General features: G+C 43.7%; 1 long non-coding RNA gene across 4 annotated transcripts in view; it reads right to left on the bottom strand.

The window, feature by feature from the left end:
- Window positions 1-21,459, bottom strand: part of LOC112245076 — a 92,182-nt gene that overhangs the window by 13,133 nt on the left and 57,590 nt on the right. Inside the window, exons 1-3 of one of the 4 annotated variants that reach the window (XR_002952679.2) lie at window positions 20,531-21,009; window positions 19,721-19,774; window positions 13,285-13,319 (exon numbers count right to left, since the gene is read on the bottom strand). This is a non-coding gene — a long non-coding RNA (uncharacterized LOC112245076). Of the gene's footprint in view, window positions 1-13,284; window positions 13,320-19,720; window positions 19,775-20,530; window positions 21,010-21,459 lie in introns of those variants that run through there. The other 3 variants (XR_006080388.1, XR_006080389.1, XR_006080390.1) reach the window with 3 other exon arrangements.

The raw sequence follows: 21,459 nt of genomic DNA, 5'->3' as shown, positions 1-21,459 counted from the left end.
CGACATACAGGCAGATCATCAGTCTACATCTCCCTCTCGGGATGGCTGGACCCAGTGCTGGCCACTGCACAGGACCCTTCCGAAACCTTGCATGCACTAACCGCTGCTGACCACCACACCACCGCCAGGGAGGAGAGCTGCCTGACAACCCCAGTCTGAGGTGTTCCACCACTGGGGGGACCAGAGACCCCCCCCCCCCACCCTCTGTGGATAACCTCAGTCAGAAATGAAATAATAAGAAATTATATCTTTACACAACACCGCCACTCTTGGCTGACCCGCTTTGCTGAAGTGGCAGGTAAAAACCGATACTAATCAGGGTAAAACATTTTTTAAATAAAGTTGTTTCATGCAGAGCTCTCACAGTGCCCCCCCACTCCCTGCTACAGACAGCAACGTGTACCCCCCCCAAACTGCTTTCTCTAATGTTAACCGTCCCCCCTTGCACCCACTGCCATGGTGGCGAGCTCTGCAAGGTACAGAAATAAGTTGTCACCGCCACAGTGCCAAGCGAGAGAAGCCACATTCAGTCATCTTCAGAGTTCAGACACACACAGAGTAGTCACAGGCTGTGGTAACCAGAGACACACAATCATCATTTTCATGAAAGAAAGCAAACTGCAAACTGCAAACGCACCACATTGCAACCAAATGTAATTTGTACACTATACCCCCATAACTCCTCCCACTAATAATTAGATCGATAGATGCCTCACTCAGGGGAACACACAGCAAAGCGGAAGCTTCCGGAAATGCAAGTGCTGTCTTTGTTGCCTCGCACAATCCTCCGTCTCTGTGCCGACTGCCTTTGTCATCCATCTTTGAGTGGAGGATGAGGAAGAAAAGGATTAAAAAAAACAGCAGGCATAAGAAAAGCAAAGGAAAAGAAAAGCAGAAAGGGAGACGCTGAGACCACGGTGGCTGAGCCAGACGCAGGTCAGTGAGGTGGGACGCCTCTCCTCCCCCTCCCTCACCGCTTGCATCATCAGCTCCATCTCATCACCCCCCACCTCCGTCTTAGGCTCCAGGATCTCAGCCGCATCGTGACACTGTCATCTATCCTGTTTTTTTCCACGCAGGTCCAAGACTAACACCACGGTGACAACAGGGCCATCGGGAGAAAACGGTGATGCCAAAACATTTTGTCTCCCAAAACACTGGCCAACTCCTATTCCCATCACCCCTCCTCTTCTCCCCATCCCCAGGTCTCTACCTGTCTGCTCATCTGGCTGTCTGTGACTCCTGTCTGTGGCTGTTCACTCGCCTAGAGTGTGGTACTACACTACGGCAATGGGAGTCTGCAGCGACAGCCCTCCCTCTCTCTCACTCCCTCCATACAGCCTCTGCCGACGCACACGTTCCACCCATTCTGCTGATCAATTCCTTCTCTTTCCTAAGGAGCACGAACACACTGCAACCCGCCAGCCGCCTGGTGGGTTGGCCAAGGAGGAGGACGCCCTGTAGTGGCTCATGCTGTTACACTAGAGACACAAACATGTTGACACACAACTCAGAGTACATATCCAACACAGACATGTTGACACACAACTCAGAGTACATATCCAACACAGACATGTTGACACACAACTCAGAGTACATATCCAACACAGACATGTTGACACACAACTCAGAGTACATATCCAACACAGACATGTTGACACACAACTCAGAGTACATATCCAACACAGACATGTTGACACACAACTCAGAGTACATATCCAACACAGACATGTTGACACACAACTCAGAGTACATATCCAACACAGACATGTTGACACACAACTCAGAGTACATATCCAACACAGACATGTTGACACACAACTCAGAGTACATATCCAACACAGACATGTTGACACACAACACAGACACAGTCGTAGACAAAACATAAACAACAAGCAAACTGACACAAATAACATACCAGAGACAGACACTGTCACAGGCCCCCTACACACAACATATAGGCACAGAAAGGCAGAGTGCAAACAGAATGACACATACACCAACACTGAACACAGACACAATCAAAAACACTGACACTTTCACAATATTGTGACTGAAGCATTGAAGCGTGCACACAGACAGACGACGCAGTCCAACAGCACTGCATTTCACCAGACCAGACAAAGAATAGCATAACAGCTTAAAAGTGCTAAATGACAGAGAAATCACAGGGCAGGGCTGTTTGTGAGATTTTCTGCTTGGACAGGTTTCGGAGTGAAGTGGCTAAACCTAACCTGAAGTATTCTATCTAGTTTCTCTCTTTCTAGCAGCACGTCTATCTATCCCCTTAAGATTTCATACAACATCCATACTACAGCACTGCAGTTAACAAAGCAGGACCTTTAGCAAAACCATCCCATCAGTTAAAGACATACTGTATAGTCTCACATAGGCTGACTACTTCTTTATGTCCAGCCCCTGCTATACACAGCCTTCGAGATTCACTGTCCTCCTCATCCCAAGGTAGAATAAATACCACAGACCTTACTCATCTTACACATTTGAGGATAAGATGATGAATGAAATTACCTTTATTTAAGTTGAGGTTATTTAAATACAGTCTGTCATCGGTTTGGTAGAATACAATGAACACTAAAGTGTTGTTATGAGGCACAGCAAATGGAACTAAGTCATAAGACAGAGCAAAACAAAGAAAACAGACGATGGGTTATTTTTTCTCTATCTGAGTGAGATCTGACCTTGACGGCTTGTCCTAATCTCAGAGCCCCTGACCTATCACCCTCAACACCCCAGATGGATTAGGGTCGCGACCCCGTGCGACAGAGAAGGGGGACTGCACATTTTTATCATTGATTGATTATGTGCTAGCCTTTTTAGGGGCCCTAAGCGAGATTTGGATGGGGGGCCTCCCCACCAAGAGGGCAAACATTTTTAGTGGCCCCCCTCTTGGAGAGGAAAATGTAAACGTTTTTTTCCTGCAATTCTACACATTTTGCCATGGGGAAGAAAGAATATGTTGCAATTTTATAACACAAAAATACAATTCTACTTATTTTAGCATGGGGGAGAGATACATTTTAGCTGTTTTAAAGCAAATTTCCTGAAATTCTACTCATTTTGCCATCGGGTGGAGAGATTTTTTTTCAGTTTTAAAGCTCCCTGCACCTTACAATTCTACACATTTTGCTATGACTTATGCCATGTTGATGATACCTGAGTGAGAGTGACTAACAAAATCAATGTGGGCCCCCTGGAGGTCAGGGCCACTGGGCACGTGCCCTATGTGCCTTGTCGGTATTTGGCCATGATGACTAGATAACTGGCTATACTAACTTACCAATCTAAACATTGTTAGCTGACATGGCTAATTAAGTGACTGTCAGTGAGTGACATATAACAATATAAAAACTGCTGATGCACAACCAAATTTTGAAATTGCACCTTGTGTATTATACTATTATAACTCTCAACAGTAAGAGTTTCAAATTGTATTGATATATTTTTGTCGGCGACCGCTTATGTAACTTATGCCTGGAGCCCTGAATTCACACTGTGAAACCCACAAGTCTCGGCTTTGCTGCAATGCAGAGATCCTTCAGATAAATCACTCTGGCGGTCCACACACTGAAATGTGTATTTTAGCTCAAAACAACATCAAGACCTAGAACGCCAACAGTTAAAAAAAAAAATTGTATTATTACATTATCTTCCTCTTGAAATTTGAAGGAGTAGGCAACAAAGAGCAACAAACAGGTAGGCTGTAGTTTTACCTGAATTGGGTTGGGGGGAATGCGCAGCATGTGGCGTCAATTAGCCTAGCTAGCTATAGTCTGCTCGCTCCCATCTCTCTCGGCCCCTTCTGCAGCTGTAACAATAAAGTGCCAGTTTGTACCTCGTGCAGCAGTGCTCAGGTTAAAAATGTAAGTAAAAAAATAAATAAACACATGCATTTCTAATATCTGAATATCCTACCAAAATTCATGATACTATTCAGAATAGTAAAATTATTTCAAACCCCCATTCCTAGTTATTCTGTATGAGAGAGGGGGGGTGGGAGCGAGGGAGAGAGGAAAGGGAGAGGAGGCGGCAGTCTGTACAACAGGACTGGTGATCAATCAGCTCCATTACAGCAGTGTCACTGCAATGTCTGGAGCTACCACCGCCCCGCCACACACACACACACACACGCACACACACACACACAATCCCTGAGACACTCCCATCAATGCAGAGCTACCCCCCCCCAACACACACACACACGACTAGACGACACGCATTGACCCTCCTCTCCTCCCCCCACTTCTCCTCCTCTATACTCCCACCCTCTCCATTTCTCTAGGCTAGACTGTGTAGCAAATCTTGGAATACCACAGTTGGTCGTGGTATTCGTGGAAACAGAACATGTGTACAATGTCATAAACATTAATGATCCTTGTCTCCAGTAAAAATCTAAAGGAAGAAGGAATATAAGTATCAGGAAGGTAGAGTAAGTACATCTCCTCAAACCTCTATGATGCACTACTAACATAAAAGAGAACGTTGTCATGACAGAAGTATTATGATTTACACCCCAGAAATACTGTAGTCTCAAAGAACACAAAAAAACTAGCAGGAAGGCAGTGCACACAATGACTTGAGAACCAATATAAACTATCAAAACGCTATTACACCACGTCCACCCATTTAACGATAAGCCTGAATTCAGATAACGGTGTCTTACAAAGCGGCAGGCGAGTGTCAATCAGACAAGTATCCAAACAAAGGACGCCTAGCATACAGACAGATATACAGGCAGACATACAGGCAGGCAGACATACAGGCAGACATACAGGCAGACAAGCAGGCAGACAGACAGCACCGTTAGTGGCGAGCAGGTAACTGGGGGGACAGGGATGCGTGTGTGGGGGAAGGGGGGCCCAGCCAGCCAGCGGGACATTAATGACGATCATATCTTGTCACACTAGCTGACGGACGGACGGGGGGATTGGTGGGGCCAGTCAGCGGACCCTGCCCTTGCCCTTCTCGATCAATACCATTGATCTGTCCCAGGGGTCAAGGGGCAAGAGCGTATCGATAGGGGAGAGTGGCTGATGCAGCAGTAGACCGAGAGGAAAGGGGGAGGGGGGGCTGACTGATTCCAGACAGATCAATGGGACACCCGTCTGCCATGGATGTGTTATGGTTATTCATTTGCCACTAAACGGATCACATTAAGGGGATATCTCGCCTTGGGGAAAAATACTAGCAGCATTGCAGAGACTTCACCAAATCACAAGCTGCTGCTGTATGAACGGGGGGATTTGTAGCTGGCTAGTAGCTGCCTGTCTGGCTAGTAACAACAGTGTCAGGCTACAATCCTTCACGTTTTCATTTTATCAAGGTCTCTATAGTGTTTACTGAGGGCAGGACCAGCAGACAAATGACCTTGTTAAAAGGGCTCTCACTCAGTCAAAAGCATGAATCAACTGAATTTGCATTTACATGTATGTACACTGAACAAAAATATAAATGCAACATGTAAAGTGTTGGTCCCATGGTTCATGAGCTGAAATAAAAAATCCCAGAAATTGTCCACCCCAAAAAAGTTCATAGTGAGCATTTATCCTTTGCCAAGATAATCCATCCACCTGAAATGTGTGGCATATCAAGAAGCTGATTAAACAGCATGGTCTTACACAGGTGCACCTTGTGCTGGGGACAATAAACGGACACTCTAAAATGTGCAGTTTTGTCAAACAACACAATGCCACAGATGTCTCAAGTTTTGAGGGAGTGTGCAATTGGCATGCTAACTCCAGCAATGTCCACAAGAGCTGTTGCCAGAGAATTTCATTTTAATTTATCTACCATAAGCCGCCTCCAATGTTGTTTTAGAGAATTTGGCAGTATGTCTAACCGTCCTCACAGACACAGACCACGCGTATGGCATCGAGTGCCCCAAGGTGGCGGTGGGGTTATGGTATGGGCAGGTATAAGCTACTGTCAATGAACACAATTGGATTTTATCGATGGCAATTTGAATTCACAGAGATACCATGACGAGATCCTGAGGCCCATTGTCGTGCCATTCATCCGCGCCATCACCTCATGTTTCAGCATGATAATGCACGACCCCATATTGCAAGGATCTGTACACAATTCATGGACGCTGAAAATGTCCCAGTTCTTCCTTGGCCTGCATACTCACCAGACATGTCACCCATTGAGCATGTTTGGGATGCTCTGGATCGACAGTGTGTTCCAGTTCCTGCCAATATTCAGCAATTTCGCAGAGCCATTGAAGAGGAGTGGGACAACATTCCACAAGCCACAATCAACAGCCTGATCAACTCTATGCGAAAGAGATGTGTCGCGCTGCATTAGACAAATGGTGGTCACACCAGATACTGACTGGTTTTCTGACTGACGTCCCTACTTTTTTTTTTTAAAGGTAGCTGTGACCAACAGATGCATATCTGTATTTCTAGTCATGTGAAATTCATAGATGAGGGCCTAATTAATTTATTTCAATTGATTGATTTCCAGTGGTGGAAAAAGTACCCAATTGTCATACTTGAGTAAAAGTAAAGATACCTTCATAGAAAATGACTCACGTAAAAGTGAAAGTAACCCAGTAAAATACTACTTGAGTAAAAGTCTAAAAGTAGGGGGCCTCCCGAGTGGCGCAGCGGACTAAGGTACTGCATCACAGTGCTAGAGGCGTCACTACAGATGCAGGTTTGATCCCGGCTGTGTCGGAGCCGGCCGCGACCAGGAGGCCCATCAGGAGGCGCACAATTGGCCCAGCGTCGTCCGGATTAGGGGAGGGTTTGAACGGCTGTGATGGCCTTGTCCCATCTCGCTCTAGCAACCTTGTGGCGACTGGGCGCATGCACACTGACTTCATTGCCAGCTGTACAGTGTTTCAGAGGACACATGGCTCTCGACCTTTGCCTCTCCTGAGTCCTTACGGGAGTTGCAGAGATGGGACAAGATTGTAGCTACCAATTGGGGAGAAAAATAGGTAAAAAATGAATATAATATATATTTTTTGTATTTGACTTTAAATATACTTAGGTATCAAAAGTAAATGTAATTGCTAAAATATACTTAAGCATCAATAGTAAAAGTATAAATAATTTCTAATTCCTTATATTAAGCAAACCAGACGGCACATTTTCTAGTTAAGAAAATAATTGTACTGCACTGCAACACTCAGACATTTACCTTAAATTAAATTTTGGGCAAAAAGGTAAACTCAGCTGCATCATTCATTGAATCAGAGAGCTCATTCATCACAAAACCCACTGATTTTGCCAATTACTTTAATGATTTTTTCAGTGGCAAGATTAGCAAATTTAGGCATGACATGCCAGCAACAAACGCTGACACAACACATCCAAGTATAACTGATCAAATTATGAAAGACAAGCATTGTAATTTTGAAATCCGTAAAGTGAGTGGTGAGTGAGTGGAAGAGGTGAAACAATTATTGTTGTCTATCAACAATGACAAGCCACCGGGGTCTGACAACTTAGATGGAAAATTACTGAGGATAATAGCAGATGATATTGCCACTCCTATTTGCCACATCTTTAATTTAAGCCTATTAGAAAGTATGCCCCTCAGGCCTGGAGGGAAGCAAAATTAATTCCGCTACCCAAGAACAGTAAAACCCCATCTACTGGCTCAAATAGCCGATCAATCAGCCCTTTACCAAGCCTTAGCAAACTTTTGGTAAAAGTTGTGTTTGACCAGATACAATCCTATTTTTACTGTAAACAAATTGACAACATACTTTCAGCTTGCTTATAGAAAGGACATTCAACAAGTACAGCATTGACACAAATGACTGATGATTGGCTGAGAGAAATTCATGAGAAAAAGATTGTGGAAGCTGTTTCGTTAGACTTCAGTGTGGCTTTTGACATTATCGATCATAGTCTACTGATGGAAAAACGTATGTGTTACGGCTTTACACCCCCTACTATATTATGGATACCCCCTACTATATTATGGATAAAGAGTTACCTGTCTAACATAACATAGAGGGTGTTCTTTAATGGAAGCCTCTCCAACATAATCCAGGTAGAATCAGGAATTTGAGTAAAGCCAGCTTGTCTATGTATGCGGATGACTCAACACTACACACATCAGCCACTACAGCAAGTGAAATCACTGCAACACTTAACAAAAAGCAGCAGTTCGTTTCAGAATCGGTGGCAAGGAATAAATTAGTCCTAAATATTTCAAAAAATAAATTAGTTGTATTTGGGACACATCATTCACTAAACCCTAAACCTAAACTAAATTGTGTTATAAATAATGTGGAAATTGAGCATGTTGAGCTGACAAGTAACCGTGGATTGTAAACTGCCATGTTGATACAAAGGTAGCTAAGATGGGGAGCAGTCTGTCCATAATAAAGTGCTACTCTGCCTTTTTAACACTATCAACAAGGCACGACCTACAGGACCTAATTTTGTAGCACCTGGACAACTATTCAGTCGTGTGGTCAGGTGCCACCGATGGACCTCAGAAAATTACGATTGGCTCAAAACAGGGCAGCATGGCTGGCTCTTAAATGTACACGGAGAGCTAACATTAGAAATATGCATGTAAATCTCTCATGGCTCAAAGTGGAGGAGAGATTGACTTCATCACTACTTGTTTTTGTAAGAAGTGTTGACATGTTGAATGCACCGAGGTGTCTGTTTCAACTGGTGTAAAAAAGTACCCAATTTCTTCATACAAAATAAAGGTACTTTAATAGAAAATGACTCAAGTAAAAGTGAAAGTCATCCAGTAAAATACTTGAGTAAAAGTCAAAGTATTTGCTTTAAATATAATTAAGTATCAAATGTAAATGTAATTGCTAAAATATACTTAAGTGTCAAAAGTAAAAGTATAAATCATTTCAAATTCCTTATTAAGTATATTATTATTTATATCTAAAAAAAAATATGGATAGCCAGGGGCACACTCCAACACTCAGACATAATTTACAAATGAAGCATGTGTTTAGTGAGTCTTCCAGATCAGAGACAGTAAGGATGACCAAGTATGTTCTCTTGATAAGTGCATGAATTAGACCATTTCCTGTCCTGCTATGCATTCAAAATGTAACGAGTACTTTTGGGTGTCAGGGAAAATGTATGGAGTAAAAAGTACATTATTGTCTTTAGGAATGTAGTGAAGTAAAAGTTGTCAAAAATATAGTACAGATACCCCCAAAAAACGACTTTCAAGTATTTTTTACTTAAGTACTTTACACCACTATTTAAACTACTATCACACAGCTCGGACACCCATGCATACCCCACAAGACAAGCGAACAAAGGTCTCTTCACAATCCCCAAATCAAGAACAGACTATAGGAGGCGCAGTGTATTACATAGTGCCATGGCTATAGTACATGGAACTCTATTCCACATTAGGTAACTGATGCAAGCAGTAGAATCAGATTTTAAAACCAGATAAAAATACACCTTATGGAACAGCGGGGACTGTGAAGAGACATGGATTTCGTATTGTAGATATGTGATAGTAGAGTAATGGCTTGTGGGAACAGGTGTTAGGTGTTATGGGGTTTGTCATGTCATATTTTAAATTGTATAATTGCTTTAATGTTGCTGGACCCCAGGGGCAGCAGCTAATAAGGATCCTTAATAAATACAAAGGAAGCATTTGTGTTTAGTGAGTCCGCCAGATCAGAGGCAGTAAGGATGACCAGGGATGTTCTCTTGATAAGTGCGTGAATTGGACCATTTTCCTGTCCTGATAAGCATTCCAAAAGTAATGAGTACTTTTGGGTGTCAGGGAAAATGTATGGAGTAAAAAGTACATTATTTTATTTAGGAATGTAGTGAAGTAAAAGTACAAGTTGTCAAAAATATAAATAGTAAAGTAGAGTACAGATACTCAAAAAACTACTTAAGTAGTACTTTAAAATATTTTTACTGAAGTACAACTGCTGATTTCCTGATATGAATTGTAACTCAGTAAAGTCTTTGAAATTGCTGCATGCTGCGTTTACATTTTTATTCAGTATATGTGTATGGGGATTATGTCCAACAATAACTAACTGAAAATACCTTCAATATACTTATTACAATAGGGTTTATTTTTTTTGTGCACACGTAGAGGCTAAAAAAACACTTAAAAAATGTTCAAATAGTCAACTATTCTACAACTATGACATCAAGAGGTCAACAATGCTTTTGCTAATGCAGCTGGTCCTGGAGAGATTGTGATATTCATCTATTTCCTTCCTGTGTACAGAAGAAAAACGATTATGTAAAATTGTATGTAATGATAAATTGCATTTCATAATCAGACAATTACATGCCTAATCCCCCATATAATTTGGTTTGAAAACATTCCATTGTTACAATTTAACCTGCCATGACACAATTTCACCTGGCATGACATTTATGTAAATAAATGCTACCTAGCATGACCTGGAATGCAGGATATATCCTGAAGTAAAACTTCAGTAAAATAATTTAAATTACCTATTTTAGAGCTCTCTGTCAGTGTGCTTTTCTGTTCAGCAGGCCTTGATTGGTTTGTGCAGTGAAAATAGAACCTCTCTTCCCACACCGTCTCACCTCCCCCTCCGTCTCACCTCCCCCAGTCTCTCCTCCCCCACTGTCTCACCTCCCCCACCGTCTCACCTCCCCACCGTCTCACCTCCCCCAGTCTCTCCTCCCCCACTGTCTCACCTCCCCCAGTCTCTCCTCCCCCACCGTCTCACCTCCCCCAGTCTCTCCTCCCCCACCGTCTCACCTCCCCCACAGTCTCACCTCCCCCAGTCTCTCCTCCCCCAGTCTCTCCTCCCCCACCGTCTCTTCTCCCCCACCGTCTCACCTCCCCACCGTCTCACCTCCCCACCGTCTCACCTCCCCCACCGTCTCACCTCCCCCAGTCTCTCCTCCCCCAGTCTCTCCTCCCCCACCGTCTCACCTCCCCCACCGTCTCACCTCCCCTCTCCTATATAATCCCATCATTTATTTGTCCAACCATCCCATAAATGGAAGCACAGCTGGAACCAATGACTCCTAGCCCTGCCTGGCCACTGGGCCAGTTGGAGCAGGGAGTGCTGAGGCAGCAGGTCCCCTTCGCCTCAGCCTCGCTTGCTAGCTACATCTGGATGACCATTCAGTTCAGAGGTGAGGAAAGAGGGGGAAAATAGAGCTCTTAAAATAAACTCTGTGCTCCGGCACAACGCAGCTTGGCTCCTCTAGTCTGTTCAATAACTATGGAGGGCTGGGAAGGAACAGGATGAACCCAACCAAGGCTATTTGCATACCTGGCTGTAAATGGCAAAACATATATTTGTATAATACATACTACAACATAATTTAATTTGTTTCTTAAAAACTCAAGAGATGTATCACCAAAAAAGTGATCTAGAAATGTACACTGGAATTAAGAGTATATATTTCATATTGGTACTCCTCCAGAAATTCAGACATGGTTAATTGAATGTTCTTTACATCATTCAGAACCTCAACCAATATCCTTTCACTCAGTCTGACCCCAGAGCCCCAGAGGGCCAGACAGACTGAGTGACTGAGGTGTACCACTATAGTTGTTGTTTTGACAGAGCAGAGCAGTCACCACAGAGATCCGCTAAGAGTCCCCATACAGATAAAATGCCATACCTTCTGGGGTTTCCAGGGTTTTAGCAGGATCAGGCTAAACATATATGTTTTGCCAACCTGTTGGCATTGTGAGCCATCTGAGGCTGGTTGTTGAGCCTACATGGAGAGCAGAGGAGACTGGTGTGAAGCGTTATAGAAAAAAGGGCTCATTGGAATGGGTGGAATTAAATCAATGGAACGGAGTCAAATGTGGTTTCCATACGTTTGATTCCGTTCCATTAATTCCATTTCAGCCATTACAATGAGTCTGTCTTCCTATAGGCCTCTCACGCTCTGCCATTGAACACCCATTAATAACACTCTGAGTTCGTTTGGCTCCTAATTAACAGGTGCTAAGTCCCTTTCACTGGGCGTAAATAAAGACTTCAGCCCAAGCTGGGCTGGAGCAGGTTTAAACCCCAGACCAGACCAGACATCACTACTGCACCCCATCGCATAAGTGCCCATAGATCATAACTAAGGCTTGGTGCATGGAAACAAACTGTTCCAATGCTGGACAGTTTTAACATTACAGCAGTCTGTATGTCTGCTGAAGCAATTTGGGGAACGGCCTTGCTTCCAGCAGGTACAGTAGGTAGGTAGGTAGGTGAGATAATCAAGCCACTAAACCCCTTAAGAAAGGCACTAAACCTGGCTGAACCTGGGAACTATATTCCACAGCACAAATGGATACATAGTAAAAGCTGAGGGTGATGTCTGATGTTTTCTGAAACAAAATAATCAGCTAAACAGAGAATCTCAGATTTATGATGATTATTACATTTCATACTTGATGTTTACATGCAACCATCTGGGCATCATAAAATGTGGCTGTGATTCAGTGCTCAACTCACAGGAGAATGGTTGTCAAGGCCTTTGCCTGCACTGGAGAGAGTGTTGCCTGCCCTGCACTGGAGAGAGTGTTGCCTGGCCTGCACTGGAGAGAGTGTTGCCTGGCCTGCACTGGAGAGAGTGTTGCCTGCCCTGCACTGGAGAGAGTGTTGCCTGGCCTGCACTGGAGAGAGTGTTGCCTGGCCTGCACTGGAGAGAGTGTTGCCTGGCCTGCACTGGAGAGAGTGTTGCCTGGGGTGTACTGGAGAGAGTGTTGCCTGGGCTGACTAATGGAGGCTATGAAAAAGACAGAAATGGCTCAGGGAGCAATGTGAAATGCAGGGGAAACTGGTATTGTGTGAAATAAGTTCCACCACACAATTGTCTTGGTAAGAAAATTGAACAGCAATAGCAGAATGGCTTGACAGAATTAGGCTATGAAAGACATATTGCAGATTCACTTGCTGTAAGATCCAGCACCTGCAGTAAATGGTGAATGGGTGTTCTAACAAAATAATAATACAATTAGATCTATTCACGATAGCAAAACATATCATGGATTTTTTTAAAGTATTAAAAAATGTGCATTCACTGTATTCCTTCTGCAGAGATAAATCCGTTATACATGTAATATACTATATACTCATGGATAGTGAAAGAACAAGGGGAAAAGCCTTTGTTTGTCGTGTTCTTTTTTGTGGTTGGAGTGATACTATACAGTGGATGTCTAACATTACAGATCCCCTGTGTGATTGATGCAGTTTGGTCATTCCTCCCTCCTTACCAGAGTGGATGACAACCATCTAAAAATACACCACTTTCAACCTAATACTAATTGAAGGTTTTGTGCCTCTAAAGGCAGACTGACCTTGGGTCTACTGGCAGGAAAGGTCCATTAGGAGCCTGTGTAGAGAAAGGAAAGGCTATAAGAGCAGGGACACACACATACACTACATATACAAAAGTATGTGGACACCACTTCTAATTAGTGGATTCGGCGATTTCAGCCACACCCGTTGCTGTGTATAAAAAAGAGCACACAGCCATACAAACATTGGCAGTAGAATGGCCTTACTGAAGAGCTCAGTGACTTTCGATATGGAAACGTCATAGGATGCCATCTTTCCAACAAGTCAGTTTGTTAAATTTCTGCCCTGCTAGAGCTGCCCCGGTCAACTGTAAGTGCTGTTATTGTGAAGTGGAAACGTCTAGGAGCAACAACGGCTCAGCCGCAAAGTGGTAGGCCACACAAGCTCATAGAACGGGACTTTCGAGTGATGTCCTCATCTGTCCTCGGTTGCAACACTCACTACCGAGTTCCAAACTGCCTCTGGAAGCAACGTCAGCACAAGAACTGTTCGTCGGTAGCTTCATGAAATGGGTTTCCATGGTCAAAAGCATCCACACACAAGCCCAAGATCACCATGCGCAATGCCAAGCGTTGGCTGGAGTGGTGTAAAGCTTGCTGCCATTACATTCTCTGGAGTGATGAATCATGCTCCTCATCTGTGAGTCAGTCCGACGGAAGAATCTGGGTTTGGCGGATGCCAGAAGAAGACTACCTGCCCTAATGTTTAGCGCTAACTGTAAAGTTTGGTGGAGGAGGAATAATTGTCTGGGGCTGTTTTTCATGATTAGGGCTAGGCCCCTTAGTTCCGGTGAAGGGAAATCTTAACATTACAGCATACAATGACATACTAGACAATTTGCTGCTTCCAACCTTGTGGTAACAGTTAGGGGGAAGGCCCTTTCCTGTTTCAGCATGACAATGCCCCAGTGTACAAAGCAAGGTCAATACAGAAATGGCTTGTTGAGATCGGTGTGGAAGAACGTGACTGGCCTGCAGAAGGCCCTGACCTTAACTCCATGGAACACCTTTGGGATGAATTGGAACGCCAACTGCGAGCCAGGCTTAATCGTCCAACATCAGTGCCCAACCTCACAAATGCTCTTGTGGCTAAATGGAAGCAAGTCCCCACAGCCATGTTTCATCATCTAGTGGAAAGCCTTCCCAGACGAGTGAAGGCTGTTACAGCAGCAAAGGGGGGACCAACTCCATATTAATGCCCATGATTTTGGAAAGAAATGTTCGACGAGCAGGTGTCCACATACTTTTGGTCATGTAGTGTAGAATTGTCTACCGTTTGCCAGCCGAGAGTAATTAGCACCTCTGAACAGTGTCGTCAGTCAATCTTTTTTTGTGTTTTCACAGCAAAGACCTTGTAGTCATCAGCCACAAACCCTGTTAAAATACTCCAAACCAGAAGGTAGCAGTAGTGTTGTTTGGCAATTACAAAATGTACCAAGGTACAACTATGGTACTTTCCCTTATACCATGGTATAGTTTGAATTATGGAAATGTACCATAGTTTTAGCTTTGAAGTATGATGGTACACCTAAAAAATACCATGGTATTACCTCAAAAATTATCATATGGTACCATCTCTATTAATTGTGCATTACCATAGTTCAATGGCAGTACAATGCATTAAATAAATAAACCCCCCAAGGTCAAAAGAGGTTGGTTGGTATTATATTGATTAATTGACATACCAGTATGGGCAAGTTTCTGATAAATTCAGAAGCAACTTGAAGGCCAGCATCCCGGAGTCGCCTCTTCACTGTTGACGTTGAGACTGGTGTTTTCGGGTACTATTTAATGAAGCTGCCAGTTGAGGACTTGTGAGGTGTCTGTTTCTCAAACTAGACACTAATGTACTTCTCCTCTTGCTCAGTTGTGCACCGGGGCCTCCCACTCCTCTTTCTATTCTGGTTAGAGACAGTTTGCACTGTTCTGTGAAGGGAGTAATACACAGCTTTGAACGAGATGTAAGGTTTCTTGGCAATTTCTCTCATGGAATAGCTCACATTTCTCAGAACAAGAATAGACTGACGAGTTTCAGAAGAAAGTGCTTTGTTTCTGGCTATTTTGAATCTGTAATCGAACCCACAAATGCTGATGCTCCAGATACTCAACTAGTCTAAAGAAGGCCAGTTTAATTGCTTCGTCAATCAGAACAACAGTTTTTCAGCTGTGCTAACATAATTGCAAAAGGGTTTTCTGATGATCAGTTAGCCTTTTAAAATGCTAAACTTGGATTAGCTAACACAACGTGCCATTGGAACCCAGGAGTGATGGTTGCTGATAATGGGCCTCTGTACGCCTCCGTACGCCTCAAGCTACAATCGTCATTTATAACATAAAAAAATGTCTACACTGTATTTCTGATCAATTTGATGTTACTTTAATGGACAAAAAAAATGTGATTTTCCTTAAAAAACAAGGACATTTCTAAGTGACCCCAAACTTTTGAACGGTAGTGTATATGGTAGCCTAATCTTTGTCATGTTGTAATAATTTACAGTATTTATAGTCAATGGGTGTTGTGCCTGTTTCGGGCCACAGAGGGAGCCGCTCGCTCTAGTGGTTGGCTTCACGCGCTCTCACTCTACAGTGGGTCTCGCGCTAGCCTGCCCAGTCAGTGTCAGGAAAATGAGAGCAAACTTAAAACTGAAGAGAAAAGCACCAGATAAACAAAATATTTTAAACGTTATCATCAAGTTAAACTGAGTGTAATAATATAACTGTTGTTATATTTTTTATGGGGTTTTCATAGTTTAATTTATAAAAGTCTGTTAGCATAGAAGCTAAATCAAATCAAAATCAAATTTTATTTGTCACATATACATGGTTAGCAGATGTTAATGCGAGTGTAGCGAAATGCTTGTGCTTCTAGTTCCGACAATACAGTAATAACGAACAAGTAATCTAACTAACAATTCCAAAAAAACTACTGTCTTATACACAGTGTAAGGGGATAAAGAATATGTACATAAGGATATATGAATGAGTGATGGTACAGAGCAGCATAGGCAAGATACAGTAGATGATATCAAGTACAGTATATACATATGAGATGAGTATGTAAACCAAGTGGCGTAGTTAAAGTGGCTAGTGATACATGTATTACATAAGGATGCAGTCGATGATATAGAGTACAGTATCTACGTATGCATATGAGATGAATAATGTAGGGTAAGTAACATTATATAAGGTAGCATTGTTTAAAGTGGCTAGTGATATATTTACATCATTTCCCATCAATTCCCATGATTAAAGTGGCTGGAGTAGAGTCAGTGTCATTGACAGTGTGTTGGCAGTAGCCACTCAATGTTAGTGGTAGCTGTTTAACAGTCTGATGGCCTTGAGATAGATGTTTTTCAGTCTCGCGGTCCCAGCTTTGATGCACCTGTACTGACCTCGCCTTCTGGATGACAGCGGGGTGAACAGGCAGTGGCTCGGGTGGTTGATGTCCTTGATGATCTTTATGGCCTTCCTGTAGCATCGGGTGGTGTAGGTGTCCTGGAGGGCAGGTAGTTTGCCCCCGGTGATGCGTTGTGCAGACCTCACTACCCTCTGGAGAGCCTTACGGTTGAGGGCGGTGCAGTTGCCATACCAGGCGGTGATACAGCCCGCCAGGATGCTCTCGATTGTGCATCTGTAGAAGTTTGTGAGTGCTTTTGGTGACAAGCCGAATTTCTTCAGCCTCCTGAGGTTGAAGAGGCGCTGCTGCGCCTTCCTCACGATGCTGTCTGTGTGAGTGGACCAATTCAGTTTGTCTGTGATGTGTATGCCGAGGAACTTAAAACTTGCTACCCTCTCCACTACTGTTCCATCGATGTGGATAGGGGGGTGTTCCCTCTGCTGTTTCCTGAAGTCCACAATCATCTCCTTAGTTTTGTTGACGTTTAGTGTGAGGTTATTTTCCTGACACCACACTCCGAGGGCCCTCACCTCCTCCCTGTAGGCCGTCTCGTCGTTATTGGTAATCAAGCCTACCACTGTTGTGTCGTCCGCAAACTTGATGATTGGCCACGCAGTCGTGGGTGAACAGGGAGTACAGGAGAGGGCTCAGAACGCACCCTTGTGGGGCCCCAGTGTTGAGGATCAGCGGGGAGGAGATGTTGTTGCCTACCCTCACCACCTGGGGGCGGCCCGTCAGGAAGTCCAGTACCCAGTTGCACAGGGCGGGGTCGAGACCCAGGGTCTCGAGCTTGATGACGAGCTTGGAGGGTACTATGGTGTTGAATGCCGAGCTGTAGTCGATGAACAGCATTCTCACATAGGTATTCCTCTTGTCCAGATGGGTTAGGGCAGTGTGCAGTGTGGTTGAGATTGCATCGTCTGTGGACCTATTTGGGCGGTAAGCAAATTGGAGTGGGTCAAGGGTGTCAGGTAGGGTGGAGGTGATATGGTCCTTGACTAGTCTCTCAAAGCACTTCATGATGACGGATGTGAGTGCTACGGGGCGGTAGTCGTTTAGCTCAGTTACCTTAGCTTTCTTGGGAACAGGAACAATGGTGGCCCTCTTGAAGCATGTGGGAACAGCAGACTGGTATAGGGATTGATTGAATATGTCCGTAAACACACCGGCCAGCTGGTCTGCGCATGCTCTGAGGGCGTGGCTGGGGATGCCGTCTGGGCCTGCAGCCTTGCGAGGGTTAACACGTCTAAATGTCTTACTCACTTCGGCTGCAGTGAAGGAGAGACCGCATGTTTTCGTTGCAGGCCGTGTCAGTGGCACTGTATTGTCCTCAAAGCGGGCAAAAAAGTTATTTAGTCTGCCTGGGAGCAAGACATCCTGGTCCGTGACTGGGCTGGGTTTCTTCCTGTAGTCCATGATTGACTGTAGACCCTGCCACATGCCTCTTGTGTCTGAGCCGTTGAATTGAGATTCTACTTTGTCTCTGTACTGGCGCTTAGCTTGTTTGATAGCCTTGCGGAGGGAATAGCTGCACTGTTTGTATTCAGTCATGTCACCAGACACCTTGCCCTGATTAAAAGCAGTGGCTATAGTTAGCACCAGTCAAGCTAGCCTGTTGTAGTCATAGCGACAGGATCAACAAACATTCTTACAGAGTGTAAACAAATGCACACTTAAATTAAAATAGTGCACAGAGAAAAAAACATTGACGGTGAGATTTTGACATCATGGCCCTCAAAAATAGTTGGCTGATGTAAACCAAGCCAAGCTATGCTTTGAAAGACATGATGAGGGTCATCTTTTTGCTTTTTGCTTGATGTCATGAGTGTACTCCAAGGAAAGCTAGAAGGTTGTACCGTTAACTCCCAGGGTGTCATTCTAAACCATACAACCTACTACCTCAACCCGGATGCACACATTTTCAGTAGGCCTTCTTCTTGTCTTGTCCACTATTTGCAAGCCAAGAACACTAGAATCTTCTGATTTGTACTGTAGGTTGCTTCCATTACCATCAAAAGGTTGGAATAAGCTATCAAATCAAACAACACTGAAACATTATGGTTCAGGCTTTGTTATAATAATCTGAATGTTCTATTCTGCCTCACAAACAATGTATTGGAGCTCCTAAACACCACAGGACAGGAAATATCTATTACTAGTCATTTTACAAATAAAGGGCATCAAAGTTGCCATTTAAAAAAAGATGTTGTTCACACCACAATGACAGAGACCCACAGAGAGGAGCTTGTGAAGTCAGATTCGCCACAAGATCGGATCTACGGGTTTGTGCCAAGTGGTTAGTTGGAAAGTATCAAAATAAACATGTCAAATTACACTGAACAATATGTTACACTATGCCACAAACCTGGGGCCCAACTCTGTTAATATGTCACTTTATGTAAGTGGAGAAGTCAATTGTACCATGCATGCAACAGGCTGTCAAATCAAAAATAATGTCAGTCATAGGTTGATGTCCACAAATACATCCATAATGTCATCCTTACACTATCCTAATCAACAATACAGCGAGGACAATAAACCACACAATAAAACCCTGTTCCATCTAAATCACAGAGTGGATCAATTCTGCTACATGTGTTGAATCGTATAAGGCTCTGAAGTGTTTTGAGCTGAGCAACGGGATGTTGGCTACAAAATAGGAATTGAAAAAGAACAGCACAATAGAAAGAGCCAGACGAAAACTGCAGGGCAGAATCTCCCACATATGATCTGAAAATATACCGTACCTGTCAAACTAAGTCAGATCAAACCAAATACAGCTACAAAACCCAAATAACTACAAATGTATTGCTTGAATGTACAGGTGAGACCGCAAAGGCAAAGAATGTCTCCATAGCTTTTTGTCTGGCCTATAGACATGGCACCAAGAGGGCAAGCTGAGGAGAGGAATACAACACAATGTCTGTGCCAAATCCAAGGTCCACAATTCAAGAAACAGCCATTGGCTTTTGGTAATTCAGGATACAAATAATAGCACAATGTACTGTAGAGGGTAACTTATTTCTGAAGGTAACTTACCTTGTTGATCGTGTGCCTTTCAGGGTAAGGAGTCACCCATGGTCATTTCTCACTCTGAAAACACAAAGAAAGTAACAACATTAATTGGCTTGTTCAAAACCAGCAGTTCCACACCCTACTGCACACTTTCATGGTTCCTAAATCAATAGCAATAGTACAATATAAACAAATTATTATCTTTAAACACACAATATTTCAGACTGAAAATAAATGTGTTGGTGAATAATAAAGCAAAGAAAGAAAAAGACGAAGAGAGAACGGCTTCACAAAAACCCTGATAGTACCGGCAATTGTATTGCAATAGTATTCTGTCCATTCTAAAGCAGATTCCATTTACAGTTGCAGCCGCTCATAAGCATCACATGCTTCAGCAGTTCCCTCTAGATAGGAAATGTGCATGGAAGTCCATTTTTCAGTGAGAATAAAAATGTTGTGGAGAAGATCTCTCCCCGTCTATTCTCTTCCCACAGAGACACATGCAGGGGCAGTCCTCCTCTCCTCCTGGCCAGCATGCAGCACTGAGGCTGTGGCGATAGGAGAGGATAGGTAAGCCCAACTTATCACAGACAGCAACAGCAATTTAGAAAATCGTGGCAAGGAGCTGTATAAATCTGCCCGGGTGAACGGGATGCCATGGCAAATGGGATGCCAGTGTAATGGAGCATGCCACGGTCAGCTAGCATTAACGGTGCCAACTACATCGTTCCCCAACACATCAGAATATTCCTGGCTGTGGTTGCATGGCCGCAGTGCGACAAAGCCAGGTATGGAATGGAACAGTGCAAATGTGCCAGCACCAGTGCCACTTACCCAGATCTCTACTAACCATTTGACATTCATCATCTCTACTTGATTTGGATTGTTCAGACCTCTCTTTTGTACCCAGCCGGAGACAGACAGATAGGAAGCAGAATTTATCAGGAATAAAAAAGCTATGAGACATGGGTGCCATGCAAAAAATTTGATTTAAAAATACTAAAGTTGAGTTGTGTTATTGTGCCCAGCTCCATTGGCAAGTCGGGTTCATTTCAGCTCCACACCGTCCGCCATTTTCTCAGCAAACACAAGAATGAAAGAAAGCCCCAAAAAGAAAGAATAAAAACCCTTTGCTGGCATCGCATTCCAAGTTTCCCCCTTCACTCCCTCTCTCGTTCTCTCCCTCCTGGCACCATAACAAAACCTTGGCCGAGGAGGTCACATGATTTCCTACCAGAAAGCCACAGCATTCCCATAAAGCATTCTACTGACATTGTTAAGACATCTTTTGTCTAAATCAAAACCTTAGCCAGCCCAGCCTGCCCGAATATTTGGCACATTCAAGGGGGCAGGGAGTGCAGAGGGAAGGGGTGGCGTTAGGAGTCATGGCAACCCCTACCTGGCAGGCTGCCCATCATCTCAAGGTGGAGAGTAGCCGCGGCTAATGTGCTGTCGAACAGGAATGCCTGGAGCCTTCCAAAGTCAATTTGATGTTCATGGTGGGAGCTTTCAATTCGCCTCATATACCAGTTCCCTTTTTAATAGAATAAATGAAAAGGGCTCTACAGATTACATCTTCTGCCCATTGAGCACGCGTAAACACACACTGCTTGTAATATACAGTATCTACCAGCATTCACATTCATCTATAATACTCGGTCTTCTCTGCTGGTCTGTGTAACAGGGCATTGGTCCTTCATACAGCTCTTCTCCTCATCCTCTAGGTTGTAAAATGACATTTCTAGTCCCAGCTATCATGACAA

The sequence above is a fragment of the Oncorhynchus tshawytscha genome, linkage group LG30, assembly GCF_018296145.1.
Source record: "Oncorhynchus tshawytscha isolate Ot180627B linkage group LG30, Otsh_v2.0, whole genome shotgun sequence".
NCBI lineage: Eukaryota > Metazoa > Chordata > Actinopteri > Salmoniformes > Salmonidae > Oncorhynchus > Oncorhynchus tshawytscha.
This window is presented reverse-complemented; position numbering and strand designations above follow the sequence as displayed.